This window comes from Acinonyx jubatus, chromosome A1 (genome assembly GCF_027475565.1).
Source record: "Acinonyx jubatus isolate Ajub_Pintada_27869175 chromosome A1, VMU_Ajub_asm_v1.0, whole genome shotgun sequence".
NCBI lineage: Eukaryota > Metazoa > Chordata > Mammalia > Carnivora > Felidae > Acinonyx > Acinonyx jubatus.
In genome coordinates, this window is record NC_069380.1 from 93,301,532 (window position 1) to 93,324,529 (window position 22,998).

General features: G+C 40.0%; 1 long non-coding RNA gene across 2 annotated transcripts; it reads right to left on the bottom strand.

Annotated features, from left to right (window-relative positions):
* Nucleotides 1-331: 331 nt before the first annotated feature.
* LOC113604535 (uncharacterized) lies at nt 332-17,349 on the bottom strand. Of its 2 annotated transcripts, none has more exons than XR_008297271.1 (4): nt 16,618-17,349; nt 14,948-15,099; nt 13,806-13,887; nt 332-1,098 (listed from the first exon to the last, which is right to left on the bottom strand). It is a non-coding gene; the product is annotated as an uncharacterized LOC113604535 (long non-coding RNA). The 2 variants fall into 2 exon arrangements; XR_008297272.1 differs by having other exon boundaries at nt 13,815-13,887; nt 16,618-17,348.
* Between the last annotated feature and the right edge of the window lie 5,649 nt (nt 17,350-22,998).

A 22,998-nucleotide genomic window follows, 5' to 3' on the forward strand; every position in this document is an offset into this window, starting at 1 on the left:
TTAAATGCCTATTTTGATTCAAGGCAGTCTGGGGCATTTTGCATTTCTAGCAAGTTCTCAGGGCATGCCAATGCTGTTGATCCATGGGTATTTGTAGCAGGGATGTAAAAGATGCATACGGAACGTATGGATAAAATGGTTGATTTGTTAAATAACATTTCTAAGCCAGTGCATTATTCTACATAGTATTAATTTAAAATATACACAGCAGATTTAATAAGTGACATTGTATAAGTAAGCATTTAAAATTGTCTTCTGCTTCAGTAAAAATGTATATACTCAAGATGGCCCCTTGAAACTTAAAAAAAAAAAAATCAATCTCAATGACAAATTAGGAAAACAACCTTTTATTTGGAGTTGAAGGTTGAAGCTACAATTGTTAGCTTTCTAACTGGGGCATATTGAGTGGTTTTAGAATCAAATACTCTCCTGGATTCCATACTTTACTCCTGGGGCTACTGTTTGAGTCACACTCAGCAAGACAAGCTATTTCATAACATAGGTAGTAAGGGGGGAAAAATAGTAAGAGATATGGTTCTCAGGTCAGACAAATCTGAGTTCTGATCCCAATTGTATAAATGATCTAGTTCTACATATTAAATTGCTTCAAAATTTAGTGGCTTAACACAACTGTAATCATTTATTCTCGCATGTATTTCTGTGGGTCAGGAATTTAGGTGTGGCTTGGCTGGGCAGTTCTGGCTTGGGGTCTCTCGTGAAGTTACCGTCAGATGTCCATATTTGGGGCTGACGTCATCTGAAGGCTTGACCCTGGTTGCAAATCTACTTCCAAGTTGTTCATTTGGTTGGTGCTGGCTCTTCATGGGAGATCTCAGTTCCTTTTCACAGAACTGCTTGACCACAGCATAGCAACTGGTTTCATCCAAAGTGAGTAATTCAAAAGATCAACGTTGAGGGGTGCCTGGGTGGCTTAGTTGGCTAAGCTTTCGGATCTTGATCTCAGCTCACGTCATGATCTCATGGGTTTGTGAGTTCAAGCCCCACAACTGAGCTCTGCAGAGACTGTGGAGAGACTCCTTGGGATTCTGTCTCTTCCTCTCTCTGCCCCTTCCCTTCTTGCTCTCTCTCCAAATAAACCTAAAAAAAATTTTTTTTAATTAAAAAAACAAAAGATCAAGGTTGAAGCTGTACTTGGTAGCTGGGACACAATGGGAAGTTACTCAAATAAGAGGGCTGAAAGCTACCAGCAGAAAGGAGGAGGGCAAGGGGCAAAAGCAGGGAAGGAATGTGTTTTGTTTTGTAGAATCAGCAGGAGACATCCAATCAGGTATTTCGCCATTTAGCCCTTTCCATGAGCCAGTTTGAGCCAGATTGGATTGAGGATCTCTACAGAAGTCCCCTTCATTTGTCCTGAAGTTACCTTTAGCTCATTACAATAAGATCTCCTCCTATGGGCACTTTGTAGCCATTTTTTGAACACATGATGTATGTATATACTAACATGTTGACCTTCTAGGCATATGCAATTGAACCAAAGAGTCTATGCAGGCTCCCTGCCCCCTGCCCCTAATACACTGAATAAAAGCTTCCTGTACAAACCCCAAGGCTGGGCAGTGTTTTGAGAGCTGTCTCCTTACTTGTAACAATACAAAGTTCTTTGTTTTCAATACGATGGTGATGAACCCCTTGAGTTCAGTTAGCCTCTGAAGTCATACACAATCGCTTGTACCATGCTCTATTGATTGTAATCAGATCAACTCTGATTTTATTTTATTTATTTAGAAAGAGAGCAAGAGAATGCGAGTGGGAGAAGGAAAGAGAGAGAGAATCTTAAGTAGGCTCCTCGCTCAGGGCAGAGCCCGACTCAGGGTTTGATCTCATGACCAGGCCATGAGATCATGACTTAAGTTGAAATCAAGAGTCAGATGCTTAACCAGCTGAGCCCCCCAGGTGCCCCAGAATCAGCTCTGATTTGAATATGAGGGTAAACTACACAAGGTTGGGAATGTCCCAAGGTAAAGATCATTGAGAGCCTTCTTAGACACCTGCCGTCATAGTTCAGCTCTGACACTTATTTTGGGAAGGTCCCATAGACCCTCCCTGCACTAATGTCCTTATCTATGAAACCAGGAATTCATAATAGTCTCTGATTCATGAAGTTGTTTGAAGATAATATAGGTCAAGTGCTTTTCACTTAGTAAGGACTCATTATGCATTAGCCATAATCATAATAACGATGTTATCAACATTGTTAGATGATGCCTGTGATATTGTGATTTATAAGAAATATAAACTTGGTCTCCCTCTTCTACACACAGCTCCTAAAACTCTAGTAATTTCCTAAGTAATCTGAGAAGTGAGGGCATCTTTTGTTCTTTTATACTGGTTCCTGAAATAGCTCCAGAGAATAAAGGTAAAAGGAGTGTCTTTTGTGATTCACAAAGATCCCCTTTCAACAGTGTCTGAGTTTATGTTACTGAAAAGGATTTTGGAAAGCCCTTCGATGAGAGAGAGAGAGAAAGAGAGAGAGGGGGGGGGTTGGTTGCTAGGGAAACCAACTGTGTGAATAGAGAGGTTGAACTTTCAGCCTGCCCTCCAACCTCCAGGAAGGGAGACGGGTTGAAGGTTGATTAAGTCACCAATGGCCAAAGATTCCATCAATGGTGCTTAAATAAGGAAGCCCCCATAAAAATCCCTAAAGTATGAAGCTTGGAGTTCAGAAAGATTCTGGGCTGGTGAGCATGTGGAGGTGCTGGGTGGGTGGTAGGACTCAAGGGGACATGGAAACTCTCTGTCCTGTTTCCACAGACCTTGCCCTATGCATCTCTTACACTCAGCCATTCCTGAGGTGTATCCCTTGTGTAGTAAACCAGTAGCCTAGTAAGTAAACTGTTTTCCTGAGTCCTGTGAGCCATTCTAGCAAATTACCACACCCGAGGAGGAGGTCGTGGGGCCCTCCAATTTACAGCCAATCAGAAGCTTAGCCTTGCAGTTGGTGTCTGAAGTGAGGTGGCAGTCTTGTGGGCCTGGTCCCTTTAATTTGTGGGATCTCTCCAAGTAGATAGTGTCAGAAGGAAGTTGAATGTAGGACACCAGCTGGTGTTGGAGAATTGGTCAGTGGGAGAGAAAACTCCACACATTTGGGGACTAGAAGTGAAGTAGTGAGAGTATTGAGTGTGGAGAAGGGAAACAATGGAGTTTTTTCCTTTCAACAGCTAACAACCTTCCCATACAAAAACCGTATCTATCAGTCAAGATCCACATCATATAGGTAGTCATGTAGAAGGGTGACAGAAAGCCACTCATTCTTTGATAGATTCAGAGAGTATTAGAACTTCCCATCGCTTCCATGCCTCCCCTTGCCTACAGATCACACATTTCAGCTGTCTTTATTATTTTTTTTAATGTTTATTTTTTAGAGAGAGAGAGACAGAGTGTGAGCAGGGGAGGGGTAGAGAGAGAGGGAGACACAGAATCTGAAGCGTCAGCACAGAGCCTGACGCGGGGCTCGAACTCAAGAACCACGAGATTATGACCTGAGCTGAAGTCAGACGCTCAACCGACTGAACCACCCAGGCGCCCCTTCGGCTGTCTTTATTGAACAACTCACATTTGTTATTCCATACTTTATGTCTTTGTAGATGCTCTTCCTGCCGCCTAGAATACTTTCTGTCTCCCCAAAACTTCACCTAACAGCAACTCATTCTTCTTTTTTCAATAAATATATTGATTTGTTTTCCTCTACATTCTCTTTCTTTCTCTTTCTTCTTTCTTCCCCCCATATATGTACTTACCCTCTTCTCCCTCCCCCCTTCTTTTTTTTTCACTCATTCAACAAATATTTCCTGAATGTCACCCATATGCCAGGAAACACATTGGTCAACAAGATAAAGTCCCTGCATCCCTGGAACTCAAGGTTTGATGAGGAAGATAGATAATAAGTATCCTCCCCCCAAAATAAATACAGAAACATATAAAACGTCATGTGATGATAAGGGCTATGAAGAGATACTTAGTGGGATACAGACCAACAGTTGTGAGGGGCGCCAGGGTGGCTCATTCGGTTAAGCGTCAGACTTCGGCTCAGGTCATGATCTCATGGTTTATGAGTTTGAGCCCCACATAGAGCTCTGTGCTGACAGCTCAGAGCCTGGAGGCTGCTTGAGATTCTCTCTCTCTCTCTCTCTCTCTCTCTCTCTCTCCCTCTCTCTCTGCCCCTCCCCCACTTGTGCTGTCTCTCTCTGTCTCTCAAAAATAAATAAATGTAAAAACAAACAAACAAAAGACTTAAACAGTTGTGGACATGCGGAGCTATTTTAAGTCAGAGTAACTTAAATAATTTAAATACATTGATGTTCTATGCTCATATACGGTGAAAACCTCACAGTCAGAAATAAAATTATTCAGCGCTGTATCTCCAGTACTTAATAGGTCTGGACCCAAGGAGATATTTAGTCAGTATTTGTTGAATAAAAAAAGAAAAAATAATAAAATGTGTGAATAAATGAATGAACACATGAATTTTAGATGAGGAGATGACAGCCCAGAGGTTTAACTTGCCCAAGACCAAACAGAGAGCAAGAAATAGAAATCTTAACTCCAAGAAGGCCTGCTTCAAGGACAATGCTGTTTTTATTGTGTCATATTATGCCTGCCTAAAACATCTTTGTTTTAATAATGCCCCATCTGTTCCTCTTTCAGTGTTGACTAGACTCAGCTACTTGAATGGAATTCTGAGAGTTTGCTTTTCTAGTTTTTTATTTAGTCTTCATGGAAGCCATCACTGTTTGCTCTTGAATAGACAAAGAGCTTCACCATATATTTGTCCACCTGGGCAAGCAGTTGGTTGGTTATAAATCACATGGATTTGGAATGCACCACAGATCAGGAACCAGAAAAGAGTTCCCACTGAGATCCCCAAAGATTCTTAAAAAACATTTTTTTAACGTTCATTTACTTTTGAGAGAGAAAGAAATGGAGGCATGAGTGGGGGAGGGGCAGAGAGAGAGGAACACACAGAATCCAAAGCAGGATCCAGGCTCTGAGCTGTCAGCACAGAGCCCTACATGGGGCTCTAACTCACGGAACATGAGATCATGACCTGAGCTGAAGTCAGACCCTTAACCAACTGAGCCACCCAGGCGCCCCGAGATCCCCTAAGATTCTTTTATAGAGGAAAATAAATCTGGGACAAGACTTCTAAAATTTTTTGGCTCAGGAAAACCGTCTTAAAAAAATACTGAACATCCCAAACAGCTTTTGCGTGTGTATTATATCTATTGATATTTGGTGTGTTAGAAATTAAAACTGTAACTTAAAAAACATTTATTCATTTATTTTAAAATAACAATCAATGATGCATTACATGTTAGCCTAAATAACAAATTTATGAGAAGTAACTGCATTTTTCAAAACAAAAAAGATACTTAATGAGGAGAGTGGCATTGTTTTACATTTTGAAAATCTCTTTAATGTCTAGCTTAATAGAAGCAAGCTGGATCCTCCTATCTGCTTCTGTATTCAGTTTGTTGTGATACCATTCATCATTTTACCTCTGTGAAACTGCAGTGCACATCCATAAGAGAATGAGTAATAACATCTTAGTATTATAACAAAAGTAGTTTTGATTTGTGGACTGCATGCAAAGTCTTGGGAGACCCTAGGTGTCCCTTGCACCATACTTTGAGAACCGCTAGTTTTAAGAGCCATCCGGGCACCCAGGTGGCTCAGTCGGTTGAGCGTCCGACTCGGCTCAGGTCATGATCTCGTGGTCTGTGAGTTTGGCCCCACGTCAGGCTCTGTGCTGACAGCTGGCAGCCTGGAGCCTGCTTCCCATTCTGTGTCTCCCTCTCTCTCTGCCCCTCTCCCGCTCATGCTCTGTCTCTCTCTCTCTCTCTCTCTCTCTGTCAAAAATAAATAAACATTTAAGAGCCATAAATTTGTATTAAGAAACAAACAAGGAGAGGCTCCTGGGTGGCTTAGTTGGTTGAGCATCCGACTGTTGATTTCAGCTCGGTCATGATCCCAGGGTTGTGGGATGGAGTCCCGAGCTGATCAAGTTCAGCACAGAGCCTGCTTGGGATTTTCTCTCTCTCTGCCCCTCTCCTCCACTTGTGCTCCCTCTCTTAAAAAAAACAAAAACAAAAACAAAAAAACTCCAAGAAAATGAAATCAAACTACGCTTTGAGTTTTTATTCTAAAAATCTACGTTTTCATATTTCTGTAGTAGTCTTCAACTTTTAGGGCACGTGCTCGAGAATCATGTAGGCCTATTTAAAATGCTGGTCCTGGGTTTCCATACCCAAAATTGCTGATGTATTAAGTTTCCGCTAAGACCTAGGACTGTGCACTTTTTAACAAGTCTCCACACCAGTTCCTCTGCCTCTGAGCTAATACTAATCCATTGTGGATAGTTTGAGGAAAATTGTTCTAGAGAAAAAAAAAAAAAAAAAAGTAATAACTTGGATATTTTGCAAAACTAAAACAGGATGAAATTTTAAAATTTTAAGTGAAAGCACATATCTGACCTGAAAGCAGGAAGAGACCAAAGGAGACCTTTTGTGTGTGTGTGTGTGTGTGTGTGTGTGTGTGTGTGTGTGAAAGTCATGGGCCCATTCTGTAGTTATTGCACCAAGAATGTGTATTTTTGGTAGCACGTAGCATGTGGAATTTTCCTGTTCATTAGATTTCACTATAGTCTGAAGTCCTTCATAAGCTCATCCAAACACAGTTCCTCAAACTATTAAGATATTTACTTTATACCATGAAAGAAAAAAACACATTTTTTTCCTCGAAGGAGCTAAAGACATCATCAAAACATCATTAAAACAAAAAAAAAAAACCACATTAAAAAACAGGAAATGTAAAATAAGGACTTGAAAATCAGTGAACATTAAGGCAGCTGCCTTTGGCTAAAAACAGTGATGGAAATTAAATTCACCATTTCATCCATTCACTTATCAAAGAGTCATAAAGCTTGTAGGCTGGGTTTTGGGAATACCAAAATGTTTCCCCTGTAGACTATTCCATTTCTGCCACTGGTATCACGATCTACCTTGTTTTTTAGGCAGGAAAACTGTGAGCCACTGGACTTCCTTTTTTACATCACACTTCTCATCTGTCAACCAGTGCTACTGACTAACTCCAGAAGTATCTCAAACCCGTGACCCTTCTCTCACCTCATCACTTCCACTTTAACCAAACGATCACCACCTTTTGCCTGGACTCCTGCAACTGTTCCTAACTGTCGTAACTATTCATTCATTCATTCATTCATTCAAGCATTCATGCATTCAAGTATTCATTCATTTAATATTTATGAGTACCTGCTAAGTACCAGGAACTTTTCAACACAGTTGAAAGCGGACCTGGGAAACAAACAGACAGAACTTCTGCCTTTATGGAACTTTCATTTAGTAAGGGGAGAGAGACAAAAAACTAGTTACACAAATATATGCAGGTATGCCAAATAGATGATTGGTAGAGTACCAGAGTTTCAAGAGAGAAGTCAGAAACATTACTTTTCAGTCATCTGGTAATTCCAGGAAGAGGTCAAGGACTCACCTGATCCCAGGGCCTTTGCACATACCGTTCCCGCTACCTAGGACCCTCTTTGCATGTTTCAAGGCTGATGCCATCTCACACTTCACCTGATACATCATCTCCCTAGAGAGGCCATCCCTGACTACCTGGTTTAAATTAGGAAAAATAATTTCCATTCAATGACCTGTTTGTCTTCCTTCTTGGCGCATACAACAACTTGAAAATACATACTTACCTACTTACTATTTCTCCCAATATTAAACTGTAAATTGCATCTTTGTTTTGTTTATCATTGACTATTTAGGGCCCGTCACATCATGGACATGTGTATTAGTCATGTTTCTACCAGAGAATAGAATCAATAGGAGAGTATAGATCATATATATGAGATTTATTGCAAGGAATTTATTTATATAAGATATATGCAAGAAGCAAATATGTAAGTAAACTACTACAAAATAACAAAGCAACTATGATGTCCTAAAGGCTGCAGTCAGTACCATGGTATCCTGAATAGGACAAAAAAAAGTCACTGAAGCTAAAGTGCTAGTTCTTACATAATTAGCTATGAGATTAGCAATAATACCCATTAGTATCAGGGGAAGCTGAAATTCATTTATTCCTAAAATCAGCTAGATACATACAGCTTGCTCCGGAACCTTTTCTTTTTTTTCTTTTTTCTTAAAAAAAATTTTTTTTTAAATTTTTTTCAGACAGAGTGAGAGCCTGAGCAGGGGAGGGGCAGAGAGAGAGACACAGAATCTGAAGCAGGCTCCAGGCTCTGAGCTGTCAGCACACAGATTTACCTTATTTTAGTGACTATGTAATATTCGTGATAAGCAAAGTACTGTAATTTATTTAACCACTCCCTTGCTTAGAAACATTTAGATTGGTTGGCTGTTTTCTGCTATTGCTGGCAGTGCTGCCTGTATGAAGGACGCGTTTGGCTGAAAGTAATAGAAACTCTGATTCAATCTGCTTGAACCATTAAGAAATCTTTAGCTCACAGAACTAGAACTTGAGAGATAAAGAGGCTTTGTTGCTGATATATTCACGTCTGGGCTCAACAAAGCCACCATTTAGCCAGGTGCTTTCCATCCTTCTTCCCTGCCATTCTCAGAATCCATTCCATCCCAAGGCTGGCTCACCTCTGCACATATAATGACTGAAAGAACTGCACGCTTTTTTTTTTTTTTTAATTTTTTAATGTTTACTTATTTTTGAGAGAGAGAGAGAGAGAGAGAGAGAGTGAGCGCTAGTGGGGGAGAGGCAGAGACAGGGAGGCAGAGGGAGGGGCAGAGACGACCTGAGCTCAAGTCAGACGCTTAACCAACTGAACCACCCAGGCACCCCTGCATGCTTTTTTATTTGCAAAGCCAAATGGACAAAGAGATTTGGCGCCCTCAGTTCTCAAGGGTAGAAAAAAACTTTCCCAGAAGTCTTCGCTAAAGGTAACTCACATCTGATTGGCTAAATTTGGGCCACATGCCCATTTCTGAACCAATCAATGGCAATGGGGTTGGGATTACTCTTAGACCATTCAGACACCCTGTTTGTCTTGGGGTCAGTTCCCCAAATTGCTCTGCTGCTTTCAACAGTAGAGAGATGGGATGGATATTGCAAAAATGGAATCAAAATGTCCAAATTTTCAAGCTGTTATCTCACTGAACTATATACACCTTTGAGAATTCGTACAATTAGAATCTCTTTAGGATAGATTCCTATTAGTACAGTTGGTGACTCAAAAGGTATGCATATTTGATGTGTTGATAGATTCAGCCAAACTGCCCCCAAAACAAGAACCACAATAAAAACAAAAAAACGAAAACGGAAAAAACGGAATCCATTTGAAAGAACAAGTGAATACCTCTTACGCCATGCATGTGCCAAAATGGCCTGTCTTAAATCTTGCTCAAGTGATGTCTTTCTCACCTCAAGATCATAAAATTAATTCTCTATGATCTCTTACTGTTGTAAATAACAGTAATATGTCTTCTAATAGGGGCTCATCCTTGCATTCCTGAGATAAACTGTACTTGCTAATACAATGATGCATTTCATTTGCTAATATTTCATTTGTGCTTTTTACAGCTGGGTACCCAACTGAGGCTGGCCTACAGTTTTGTTTGTTTTTCTTTCGTGGTGGTGGTGGTATACCAGCCTAACAGAATGAAGTAGGGAACTTTTCACCTTTGTCTGGATCACTTTCTATAACCTGAATGACCTGTTCCTTGAAGGTTTGGGATAATCTGGCCACAGAATAATGTGGCTTGGTGACACTTTTGTGGATAAATGTTTGGCCCTAGCAATGTTTTTTGCTATTTTTCCTGTAAATACTAGTGTATTCAGATTTTGTATTTCTCTACCCTTTCTACTGTTTTCTGTAGAGAAACACTACATTTAAAGTATTAATGTCATAAAATTATATGTAATACTCTCGTAATACATAAAAGATCCTTAATATTTAGTATATATGTGTAAAGTCCCATACTTTATTTCTATACTTTTTCCTTTCCTCTTTATCAGATTTTTCAAAATTGGATTCTTCAACTTTTTTCTCTTACTCATTTGCTTACTTATTACAAAACAAAAATAAAGCCTTACATATTTTCCCCCAAGAAGCACCTGGGCCTGGTTTTATCTGACCATTTTATCCAATAAAGGTGAATGTGTCACCAATAATATAGGACAATGCCTGTTAACTTATATTGTCACTTGAGAGGTGTTGTGTGACAATATGTATAAGGCTTGCAGCATTTCTGATAATTTATTTTCTTAATCTTTTATAAATTAAGCTTTGAGTTTCTGAAGCACATTATGTTAAAGCCCCATCGCCTACAATGAACTAAATTCAAGATATTAAAATGTTTATCAAAATAATATTTTCCTGATGGCTTTACCTAATCAGATATCTAAAAAGTTTTAATATATTAAAAATAACGGGGGGGGGGGGCACCTTAGTGGGTTAGTTGGTTGAGCATCTGATTTAGGCTCAGGTCATGATCTCCTAGTTTCTAAGTTCGAGCCCTGCACAGAGCCCACTTCAGACCCTCTGTCCAACTCTCTCTCTCTACCCCTCCCTTTCTCTCTCTCAAGTATAAATAAACATTAAAAAATAATGATAATCAAAACATTGGTAAGAAAGGTGACACTGTAGAAGAAATGAGAATGTCACAGTGGAGGGAAGTTCTATTAGGCTATAAAATTGGAATAAAATCCTCCAGTCATGAAGGTGGACAAGAGAATCCTGAAGAAAGAGAAAACACATTAGAAAGGAGAAGAATAGGGACAAATGGGTAGCTCAGTTGGTTAGGTGTCCAACTGTTGATTTCAGCTCAGGTCATGATCTCACACTTTGTGAGATCGAGCCCTGCATCGAACCTTGTGTCAAGCTCCCCTGGGCATGGAACTTGCTTAAGATTCTCTGTCTCCCTCTCCTTCTTCTCTCCCCCTGCTAGCATGTTCTCTCTCTCTCTTTCAAAAAAGAAGAAAGAAAGAAAGAAAGAAAGAAAGAAAGAAAGAAAGAAAGAAAAAAGAAAGGAAGAGAAAAGAAAGGAAAAAGAAAAAAGAAAGGAGAAGAATATGCTAGAACTCATCAAACAGAAGTATAGGATGAGACACTTGACAGGAAAGGAAGAAGCTTAGGAATTAACTGTTTCATCTGTGAGCACTCAAGGGTCTGGAATCTGTTCTCATATAACACACACTTCTCATTTCATCTGACCCATGTATCTTCCCCATTCAAAAAAAGCATTCATCCCCAGCATCTATTTAGATTTCAATATCTGTCAACAAGTCCTAGAGGCACAATTTGACAGAATCTGCTCAGACCTCTCCAAAATGCTTCATCTTATATATTATTCCCACCTCAGTCTGGTCATTTGACTCTTCCATTTATCTGAGAAGAATAATAGGTTGTGTTAAAGGTAAGTCTATGAATAAATATATACAATGTGTTAATATTTGCTAATATCTACTAAAGACTGCTTATTTATTTTATTTTTTATCAATTCTTTACTTAAATCTTTCTTTGAAGACTTGATTTTTTTAGATACTTCCTACCTCTGGCAGCCCTCCCTCTTCTTTCCCTCCCATCTTCCCTCCTCTGAGGTAGACATCAGAACTTCTGGACTGTGCTAGGTTATAAGCAAATTCTTCATCTAGATCTTCTTACCCAGAGTTAATCTTCAACTCTGCCCATTCTTCTATAAAACTCACTTATTGAAGTTTTAAAGGTTCTATGATTATGTTCTTGATTTCTAAGATTGTTTTCATAATTGGGTATGTTGTTACATATGAATATATACCTGTATTCCTCTTTTATTACCCAAAGATATTCATTAGACCTGAGGTTGCATGGGTGGCTCAGTCAGTTAAACATCTATCTGCATCTTGGTTTGGGCTCAGGTCATGATCTCACAACTCATGAGTTCGAACCCCTCATCAGGCTCTGGACTGACAGGGAGGGGCCTACTTGGGATTCTCTCTCTCCCTCTCTCTCTCTGTGCCTCCCCTGTTCTCTCTCTCTCAAAATAAATTAAATAAACTTGAAAAAAGAACTATCTTGGAGTCTTTTCTTCAAGTGTTGATTCGTTGTTGGGGTTGATGCTTTTCTTTCCCAGTATTACTCCAATGGTGACTCTTGGTTGTGTGCTTATCTTTGTATCTGTGGTTCTGTGTATACATGGCTGTGGATTCAGCTTCTGTTTCCTACATCTTGTCTCCAGGGATCATGGGGTGGGGCAGTACATGTAGCTGGAGGAGGTGTTCCAACAGCGTTTTCTGTGTGAGTCCTTCCTACCCCTCCCAAGAGTCATCAGCTCTCTAGGGCACTGCTCTGCGGTTTCAGACCTAGGGTCCACTGTGGGGGTCAAGAGCTGCTCCCTCTGCTTTATATTAAGTGGGGAAAAGAGGGAAGGGCCAACCTGCTCAGCTGCTTTGCACAGGATTCCCCAATTAAAAATAAAAAATTTTTTAATGTTTATTTTTGAGAGAGAGAGAGAGAGAGCATGAGTGGGGGAGGGACAAAAAGAGAAAGAGACCCAAAATCCGAAGCAGGCTCCAGGCTCTAAGCTGTCCGCACAGAGCCCAAGGCGAGGCTCAAACTCACAAGCTGAGAGACCATGACCTGAGCTGAAGTTGGACGCTTAACCGACTGAGCCACCCAGGCACCCCAGGATCCCCTAGTAACTATGACCCCCCCTTTGCTCCATTGAATCTGCTGAATGGGCTTGCAGGTTCCTGGAATTACAGTTGGGTCTCACAAAATTACTTACAATAGATTTCCATTAAACCACAACTCTTATTTTAGATTATTTACATACAGCATAAAATGAAGCACATTTATATCCACATTGTTATGATTTGATCTCCATTAAGAGATCTATGAGAGATTTCTTGAAGCCTATGTAAAAATGCTTTTGCTTTACGATCTGCATAAACTGTTTTAAGAAACATCTAAAGAAATATGAAATGGGGCGCCTGGATGGCTCAGTAAGTTAGGTGTCCGACTTTGGCCTGGGGTCATGATCTCATAGTTTGTGGGTTTGAGCCCCGTACTGGGCTCTGGGCTGACAGCTCAGAGCCTGGAGCCTGCTTCAGATTCTGTGTCTCCCTCTCTCTCTGCCCCTGCCCCGCTCACACTCTGTCTCTCTTTCTCTCAAAAATAAACAAACATTAAAATCTTTTTTTTAAAAAAAGAAAAAGAAATATGAAATTCTTGACTTGCTGTTTTTAAAATGCAGCACTACCCATTAATCATATTCCTGGTGGTATTTATTGATCTAATAGAGACGATGGAATCATAGTTTTGAAAAAGGCAAAGAGGTAAACAAAGCAGAAGCGTTAAGTGCAAAGTCAGACCTCATGTTAAGAATCTTTTAGTGGGAAATTATTACCATCATCATCAGAAGAGAAACTAAGTGCCTCCTTTCACAGAAGAGATCTTAAATATCTCTATATTGTTTGGGGAGATTCAAGGAGAAAGAGAAAAAAGAAGACATCAGCTCAATATAACTTATATTTTTAAAGGAACCAGACCATTGAGATGATATTTTTAAATTTTTTTTTAAATTTGGAAAGCAAGTCTTTTGCTGTTATATTTAATGTTATAGCTAGAATATTACATTTAGGTGCGGTTGCCAGTATCCTGTATATACAGGACATGCCCCGTATTTGTGTTGTACTGTGCCCGTGTACTGACTTTGTCATGACCCCTTAAGTGCCCTGTATTCAGCTTTTTAAAAGAAATTACAAAAATCAGCAGCTAGAGCTATCTTTCTGCCCCAGTAAATGGTACTTACATCACTGACATGGCAATACTAGCGGCAAACCATACTCCACAAACCTCTCAACCATCTCTTATGGCCTCTCCTGCAGGTTTGGCTGCAGGGAGATCAAAGAGAGGAACTGAGAATGAAAAGTATTTCTTTTTGATACTCAAGAAAAGACTACTCTTCGACCAAATTCCCAAGCTGTGAACAAGTAAGCATTGTTAATTCGAGTTAACTTCGTATGAGTGCACATGCTCTGAAAATCAGCCAAACAGTTGTAGCCTCCCTCCTGTGGCCTGTTTCTGGAAAGCAGCCAGTTAGCAGCCTTACTCCAAGTGTCTAAAAGCGAGCAAATCAGTAACAGCCCAAGCTTCTGAAAGACATTCGGTGATAAACCTCCAGTCCTGAATGTCAGCAAGCTGGGACAATGCACGCTTCGAGACAACAGCCATTCAAAAAAATACCCCACTCCAGCAGCCAAGCTCCTGAAGGTCATGGTTAGCTGGTGGACAGCAGCCTTTCTCCAGTGAACACACTAACACAGCTGAAAATCCTTCAGTCTGTACACACTCCACTTCTGAAAACCCACCGATCCCCGAATGTCAAGCTTCTCAAAACCTTACACAAGATCAACTCTGGCTTTCTCAAGAAAACAATGTCTTACAAACACAGTTGACTCTTGAACAATCCAGGGGTGAGTGGCGCTGACCCTGCGGTCGAAAATCTGTACATAACTTTTGAATCCTCAATACCTTAATGGCTAATAGCCTACTGTTGACCAGAAGCCTTATGGCTATCATATACGGTACATAAGCACCTATTCTTATGGTATGTATTCTATATACTATAATCTTACAAGAAAATAAGCTAGAGAAAAAATATTATTAAGAACACCATAAGGGGGCGCCTGGCTGGCTCAGTCGGAAGAGCGTGGGACTCTTGACCTCAGGGTTGTGAATTCAAGCCCCACATTGGGGGTAGAGGTTACTTACAAATAAAATCTTTAAAAAAAAAAAAGAAGAAGAAAACCATAAGGAAGAGATAATACATTTACAGTACCACACTGTATTTATCTTTAAAAATCTGCATGTAAATGGACACGTGCAGTTCCAACCCATGTTGTTCAAGAGTCAGCTGTGTAGATTTCCCCTGTAGGCAAACAGAACGTTTACCTTTTCTGCATCAGAGTTCAACTGAGTTCAATTCTTTGCTAGTTGGCAAGTTTGCAACTCTCCGTTCCTGGTTACAGGTCATGATGAGTTGATTTGTGAGTGATGGATGGCAGCAACGTGGTCAGAAGACTACCAAATTCAATCTTCAAATTCTGCAGTGATTGATAAAGCAAATTGGTAATTTCGTAATTTGCACAGAATTAAAACCCCAAATGTGAGAATAAAGAAGTTTTATGACCAATTTCTGAACAGTGGACATTTATTAAATGAGAAAACAAAAATCCTTTGAAGCTTTTTGTATAAGATACAATTGTTCACTCACTATAAATACTGTCAGATACAAAGCAACATATCCTAGCAGCTGAGCACAAGAGATGTATGACTTCCTCAATCAGTATGAAAGAAAAGGATAAAGTAACTTTTTAAAAATGATTTAGAGAGATTCAAATGAAGAATAATCACAGCAGAGGCTGTAATGGGCTTCCATGGTCTATATCCTCATTCAGCTCAAATGTTTAAATGTACTGCTATCAGAAATATTTTCTCATTTCAAAATTGCAAGCAAATACTAAACAAACATCAAATCAAGGGCCAGGACAAAATCTACAGCAATGCTAAAAAGTGTAAAAACCACATTCATTAATGCAAGTAACCACAATCAGAAAACGCTTTTCTCTTGATTGGGCAATATTGTTGTGAAAGAGGATTGCTTACAAGGCCATTGTCCATGAAATCCCTTCCAGATGAGACTTCAGAAACATTAGGAAATTGTAGCAAAGACTCTCTTATAAGCCAGAGTTAATGAGATACATTGAATTGGAGGTAGACCATGCAGTTGTTTGTTTAAAGGTGCTGAAAAGTCAAAGTTGAAGCAAAGCATACAATGATTCCATAAAGTGTTGGCTGTCCTGCCCTAGTCTGCCTAATGCTGCTCAGATAGCATATGATGTTCTTTCTTTGGACACTGTCATGACACTGTTATGAAACTGTTCTCCTACTTCAGCATGTATACTAATGCCATCAGCATCAATACCCTCTTTGTACTGAGCAATTAAAAACGTCATGATTTTGTTGGCATTATTCAGTTCTAACAAACACATTTGAAGGAATTCTCAGTTTATCACTTAAAGCATAAAATCATACTTTAATTATGAAGAAAAGGACCCCTTAATTCTTGTTGAGGTTTTTTTTTTTTTAATGTTTATTTATTTTTGAGAGAGACAGACTGTGAGCGGGAGAGGGGCACAGGGAGAAGGAAACAGAATTGGAAGCAGGCTCCAGGCAACAAGCCGTCAGCACAGAGCCCAGCGAGGGGCCTGAACCCACCAACCCTGAGATCATGACCTGAGCGGAAGTCGGAGGCTTAACTGACTGGGCCCCCCCAGGTACCCCTCTTATTGAGTTTTAATAGAGTAGTCTCCCCACCCTTATCCATACGGGATACATCCTACGACCTCCCATCTGAATCCGCAAATAGGACCGAAGCCTACATATACTATGTTTTTCCAATACGTACGAACCTACGATAAAGTTTAATTTGTAAGTTAGGCACGGTAAGAGAGTAACAACAATAACAAATAATAAAAGGGAACAATCATAGCAGTATACGTAATAAAAGTTATGTGAACGTGGTCTCTGGCTCTCAAAACATCTTGTCGCACTGTACTCACCCCTCCTGTGATGATGTGAGATGATAAAATGCCTGTGTGAGGGATCACGGAAGGGGCGTGTCGCAGACTTTGTGACGTCACCGAATGGGATAAGTGAGGGGCGTGTCGCAGACTTTGTGACTTCACTGACGTGGCGTCAGGCTACGGATTGACCTTCTGATGCCCCTGCTTCTGATCGGGGTTGACTGCCTAGAGCTGGAACTGCGGAAAAGCCAAATCCCAGAGAAGGGGGAACTAGTGTAACTTATTCTGTAAAAGCTCCCTATTTCTTGGTCATTGTCTTCAATCAGTTTGGTAAGAGGATTATGCAAAGTGAAAGAAGAGCTACAAGGTTTTCAACGGTGCTCCACTGTTTAAAGGAATTTGCTGAGTGTATTAAGGAAGAAGTTGGCATCAACTTTATCCCTTTTGTTAGCAAGGCTGCTGGTGAAAAGGTCAACCGTACTTTTGAACAGGAAGAGAAATTCCAACTTGAGGTAGATAATTACTACAGCACTTGTAACTAGGTTTTGAAGTCAATATTATCCTTTGAGGAATTTGTTTTTTGTTGTTGTTGTTGTTTTGTTTTTTTACTGGATGTTGCTAAATAGTCTTCTAGCATGGGAATAAGTGGAATCACCTATATTATCGAAGAAGGAACTAAAAAAGGACAACAATGGGCACCCGGGTGGCCCAGTCAGTAAGCAATGGACTCTTGATTATGGCTCAAGTCATGATCTCATGGTTCTTGAGATCTAGCCCACCCGGCTCTGAACTGACAGCCCAGAACCTGGTTGGGATTCTCTCTCTGCCCCTCCCCTCCTTGTGCTATGCTTAAAAAAAAAAAAAAAAAAAAGCAAGTTATGGGGGCACCTGGCTGGCTCAGTCAGTAGAGCATGTGGCTCTTTATTGCAAGGTTGTGAGTTCAAGCCCATGTTGGGTGTGGAGCCTACTGAAACAAACAAACACATAAATAAATAAATAAATAAATAAATAAATAAATAAATAAATAAAAGACAAGTTATGCCATGAAAGATGGTATGTGCTTCAACCAATCAAATTTGAAGAGCAATCATCAGGACTTTAGCTTTATGCTGGTATATGTTTAGCATACTGTCTTATAATGATAATATTGAGCATGTTTTCTCATTAATGGATGTTAAGTAGGTGGACAAAATAATAATAAACTGAATGTGACCACTGTAGATGATATGTTACAGTGTAAGTGGAATATAGACTGTGACCACAGGAACTTTATAAGCAAATTTGGCAAAGCAAGGAAGTATTAAGGAGAGCCAATCATCCGGGAAATAAAATTAAGGAAAGTGGTATATAATTTAGGTGGTTAAAATTTATTTCAGATAAATAACAAATACTGTTATAGTAAAATATGTCCCATGCCATATTTTTCATTTAATCTAAATGTATATATACATAAAGGCAATTAGATATAAATCAAATTTAAATGGGGATTTATTTACATGACCGTGAGATCATGACCTGAGCTGAAGTCGGACGCTTAACTGACTGAGCCACCCAGGCCCCCCTGCAACCACAATTTTAGAACATTTTCAGCACTTTAAAAGAAACCTTCACCCTCGAGCTATTTGCTTTTGTCCCCCTCTCTTCTTTTTCCACTGCTCCCAACCCCCAACAATCAACCAGCCCTGGGCACCACTAATCTATTTTCTGTCTCTATAGATTTGTCAATTCTGGACATTTCATATGAATGGAATCACATAATAAGCCATCTTTTGTAACTGGATTCTTTCACTTCTTTTCTTTTTCTTTTTTCTTTTTTTAAGTTTACTTATTTATTTTTTGAGAGAGGAATAGAGTGCACGCTCATAGGAAGGGGCAGAAAGAAAGGGAGAGAGAGAATCCCAGGTAGACTCCACAGCATGGAGCCCAACTCAGGGCTTGAACCTATGAACCATGAGATCATGACTTGAGCCAAAATTAAGAGTTGGATGCTCAAATGACTGAGCCACCCAAGGCACTCCAGTTAGCATAATATTTTCAAGGTCATCCATGCTGCAGCAAGTATAAGTATTTTATTCCTTTGTAGGGCTAAATAATATTCCATTGTATGGATATATCCCATTTTGTTTATCCGTTCATCACCTGATGGGTATTTGGGTTGTTTCCATCTAGGTTGTTACTTAGGAGTAGATGTCCTGGGTCAAATGGAAACTCTAAATTTAATTATTTGAGAAGCTGCCAGACTGCTTTCCTAAGTGGCTGCATCATTTCACATTCCCACCAGCAGTGTATGAGGGTTCTGATTTAGCCACATCTTCACTTGTCATTATCAGACTTTTTTTTTTTAACTTTATTTATGTATTTTGAGAGAAAGAGAGAGCAATAGAGCACGAGCCAGGGAGGGGCAGAGAAAAAAGGGGAGAGAGAATCCCAAGCAGGCTCTGTGATGTCAGTGCAGAGCTTTACCCGGGGCTTGATCTCACAAACCATGAGATCATGACCCCGAGCTGAGATCAAGAGTCAGACACTTAACCAGCTGAGTCCCCCAGGCCCCCCCTGATTTTTTTATTCTAGCCATTCTAGCAAGTGTAAAATGGTATTTCATTGTGGCTTTGATTTGCATTTCTCTGATGATTGATGATATCCAGCATCCTTTCACGTTTATTGGTCATTTGTAGATTTTCTTTGGAGAAATGTCTATTCAGATCATTTCCTCATTTAAAAAAATGTGTGATTTGTCTGTTTATTATCAAGTTGTAAGAGCTCTTTATGTAATCCAGCTACACGTCTCTCATCAGATGTATTATTTCCAAATATTTTCTTCCATTCTGTATGTGGTCTTTTTACTTTCTTGATTATGACCCTAGAAGCATAGAAGTCTTTAATTTTTGATTAAACCCAATGTTTGGATGTTTTTTCATTTGTTGCATGTGCTTTTGGTGTCGTACCTAAGAATGCATTGCCAAATTCAAGGTACTACAGATTTACCCCTCAGTTTTTTCTAAGAATTTTATAGTTTCAGTTCTTACATTTAGGTCTTTGATCCACTTTGAGCTAATTTTTATATATTGTGTGAGGTAAGCATTCAATTTCATTCCTTTTAAAAAAAAATCTGTTTAATGTTTATTTATTTTTGAGAGATAGAGCATAGGTAGGGGAGGCAGAGAAAGAGGGAGACAAAAGGATCTGAAGTGGGCACTGCGCTTCAGATGCGGGGCTCAAAGTCACAAACCGTGAGCTGAAGTTGGACCGTGAGCCACCCAGGTGCCCCTCAATTTCACTCCTTTGCTTGTGGCTATGTCGTTTTTCAGTACCATTTGTTGAAAAGGTTCCTCTTTTCTCATTGAATAGTCTTGGCACCATTGTTAAACATCCGACCAGCATCTCTGAAGTATAGGGGAAGAACTGTAGGATAAGGATTGGCTCTTAGGGAGAGATTGCCTTGAAACGATCTGTGGATCTCCATTCGAGAAGATGACCAAGAGGCTTCCAAGTGGGCCAGGAAGTACTGCCAGACACCCTGGGGCAGCTGAACTGGATACATCCTCCTCTTTCCATGAGGAACACTAGCCTTTACTGATGAGAAGAAAGGGAGCCGGAAGTTCCTCACTGACGCTTGACCAAGGAACGAGTTACAGCTTGTCTGCCTGTCCCCTGCAGATCTACCCCTGCATCTGCGGTATCACTCACAGCTTCCCCTCTGCTTAACGCACCTCCATAGCTTGACCAACCCTCGGGGGCAGTTCGAGCCAAGAGCAAACAAAGAAATGTTCTTAGCATCTTGATGAGCACTGAGAAATGTACAGAATTGTTGAATCACTATATATTGTACACTGTATTTACTAACATAACACTGTCTATTCATTATACTTGAATTTAAAAAAAGCAAGAAAGAAATGGTCTTAGGCAACCCAACAGCCAAAAAAAAAAACCTAATAAAGAGCAACCAGAACATCCAGAATTGGGTTAGCTTCTACTGTACTAGTTGGCAGAGGAGACAGAAGACGACTATAATAATGAATAAACAAGTAATAAATACATAAGCATGCACTCAAGAACTCTCTGGACCTAGCCAGCATTATTCTGAAGCTAAATTATTCAGTGAAAACATAAAAAAGGGAGAGACGATGAAATTGAGAATCTAATTAATGGTGTGATGATCAAACAGAAGAAATATCTGAAGAAGAGAAAGAAGAAGAGAAACAAGGAGGAGGAAGAGGAGGAAGACGAAGAGGAGGAAGAAGAGGAGAGAAGAAAGGAGGGGGGAGGGGAAAGGGAGGGGGGAAGGAGAAGGTGGAGGAAAAACATCTCAAAACAAAGAACAAAAGTTCTGATTTAAATAAACTGAAGTCATCACCTTGAAAAGATTTAGCAAGTTCCAGGCAGGATTAAAAAATAAATAATACGTCTATTCCTAGATATCTCCTGGTTAGTTTTCTGAATTGCAAGGATAAAGGGAAATCTTACAGGCTTCCAGACAAAGGACAAAGTATCTGATTGGCCCTAGACTAGGACTCCATGGCAACAATGGAAGGCAGGAGACTGTGGAATATCTATTACACATTCAAAGAAAGGAATGTAATCAGAAAACCCTGCTCTCAGCCAAGATGCCCTTCGCCTCCCAGAGTAAAAATAAACCTACTGATGAATATGTGATGATTGAGATGATTTATCCCACATGTATCCTAGCTGAGGAAAACACTAAGGAAGAGTGTTGAACACTTCCTTGAACACTAAAGGAAGTTCAAGAAAATATGTAAGAACGATATGCAACGCGCTCTCCAACACACATCGTTAAATCTAAATACATGGCAGTGGAAAGCTTGGGAATGTGTAATCTAAGTGTTGAAGAGTCTCAAACTGAAGAGTTGAAGACTTATATGGCAAAGGAAAATGTAATAATAGTTCAGAAGTAAAGTTACCAGAGGATCTCAGCAAGCAGGAATTAAGAGTGGGAGAGGGGGAAGGATTAGCATTCGAAAGCTCTCCTTTAGAAAGGAAGGAAGCAAAAACATCATGAGGACTGGTAGAAAGACAGTAGAATCCTGTAGCTTGTTTTCACACAACAGTAGAAAAATACTGATTTTATGATGAGCGAGAGAAATCAGAAAAATAACCTCCAGTGGAATGGAAAAGTAAAAACCGCTAAAATGAAGGTGCTTCGCCAGAAGAACTTGGAAAGGACCTCAGTTTTATGCCCAAGGGCTCAGTTTCCTGGCCCTCAGCATCTGAACAGCTCAGCCCGCAGCCAGGATTCTTAATTAGACTCTTGCTCAAGTGTGTGAGAAAAGCTTTCTGGAGAGACGGGCACACAATTTGGAGGCAGGCGAACTGTCTGGATCATAAATCTGACACTTTGCAGCTTGCTCTGAGCCTTTGATGTCCTTATCTGTAACATGACGATTAAAAACACCCCTCGTGGGGGTGTTGCAAACAGTACGGAATAACCTTGTGAATACGCTGTGCCCAGCCTAAGTAGACACATTTACAGCAGTGATGGTTACTTTTATTACCGTTCTTATTATTTCTTGGGATAACCCCAGCCCACAGATGCTCTGCAGTCCTGGAGCCCAGGGGCATGGTTTCAGCTCTGCAACCCGTTTTACCTCTTTTCTATGTGATTTTGCTCAGCAATCCCAAAAGCACCCTCTAGAACTCTCATCCTGAGACCCAAGGTAGACTAGACTGACCTTTTGGATCTGTTTACTCAAATCTTTGAACTATCTTGAGATGAATTTGTTTATCAGTTTCTTTACAAAGGGAGTAAAAAGATTCTTTTCTGGGGCACCTGGGTGAGCGTCCGGCTTCGGTTCAGGTCATGATCTCGCAGTTTGTGAGTTCGAGCCCCGCGTTGGGCTCTGTGCTGACAGCTCAGAGCCCGGAGCCTGCTTCTGATTCTGTGCCTCCCTGTCTCTCTGCTCCTCCTCCACTCCTGCTCTGTCTCTGTCTCTCTCAAAAATAAATAAACATTAAAAAAAAAAAAGATTCTTTTCTGGCTATTTTGGGAAAAAATATGTGAAAATTGCTTCCTGAAATAAAAAAGTCAGCCATTTGGATTTTGAAGTTTAAAAAATTGAATTTATGTTTGGACCTTCCCAGACGAACATTGAAACGTATAAATTAAAGGCAAATTACTTTCTCCCAGTTGAGACCCATTGCAAATTCCTGCCAATATCTGATGTGGGTAAAGAAAGAGTATTTGATCAGAATCAAATGTAGTTTGTTTTTTGTTTTCTCTCTCTCTTTTTTTATTTTTATTTTTATTTTTTTTTGGTTAAAGTAGACTTCATGCCCAGCGTGGAGCCCAACATGGGGCTTGAACTCAAGTTCCCTTAGATCAAGATCAAGACCTGAGCTGAAATCAAGAGTCAGAGGCCCAACTGACTGAGCCATTCAGGTGCCCCAGGAATCAAAAGCAGC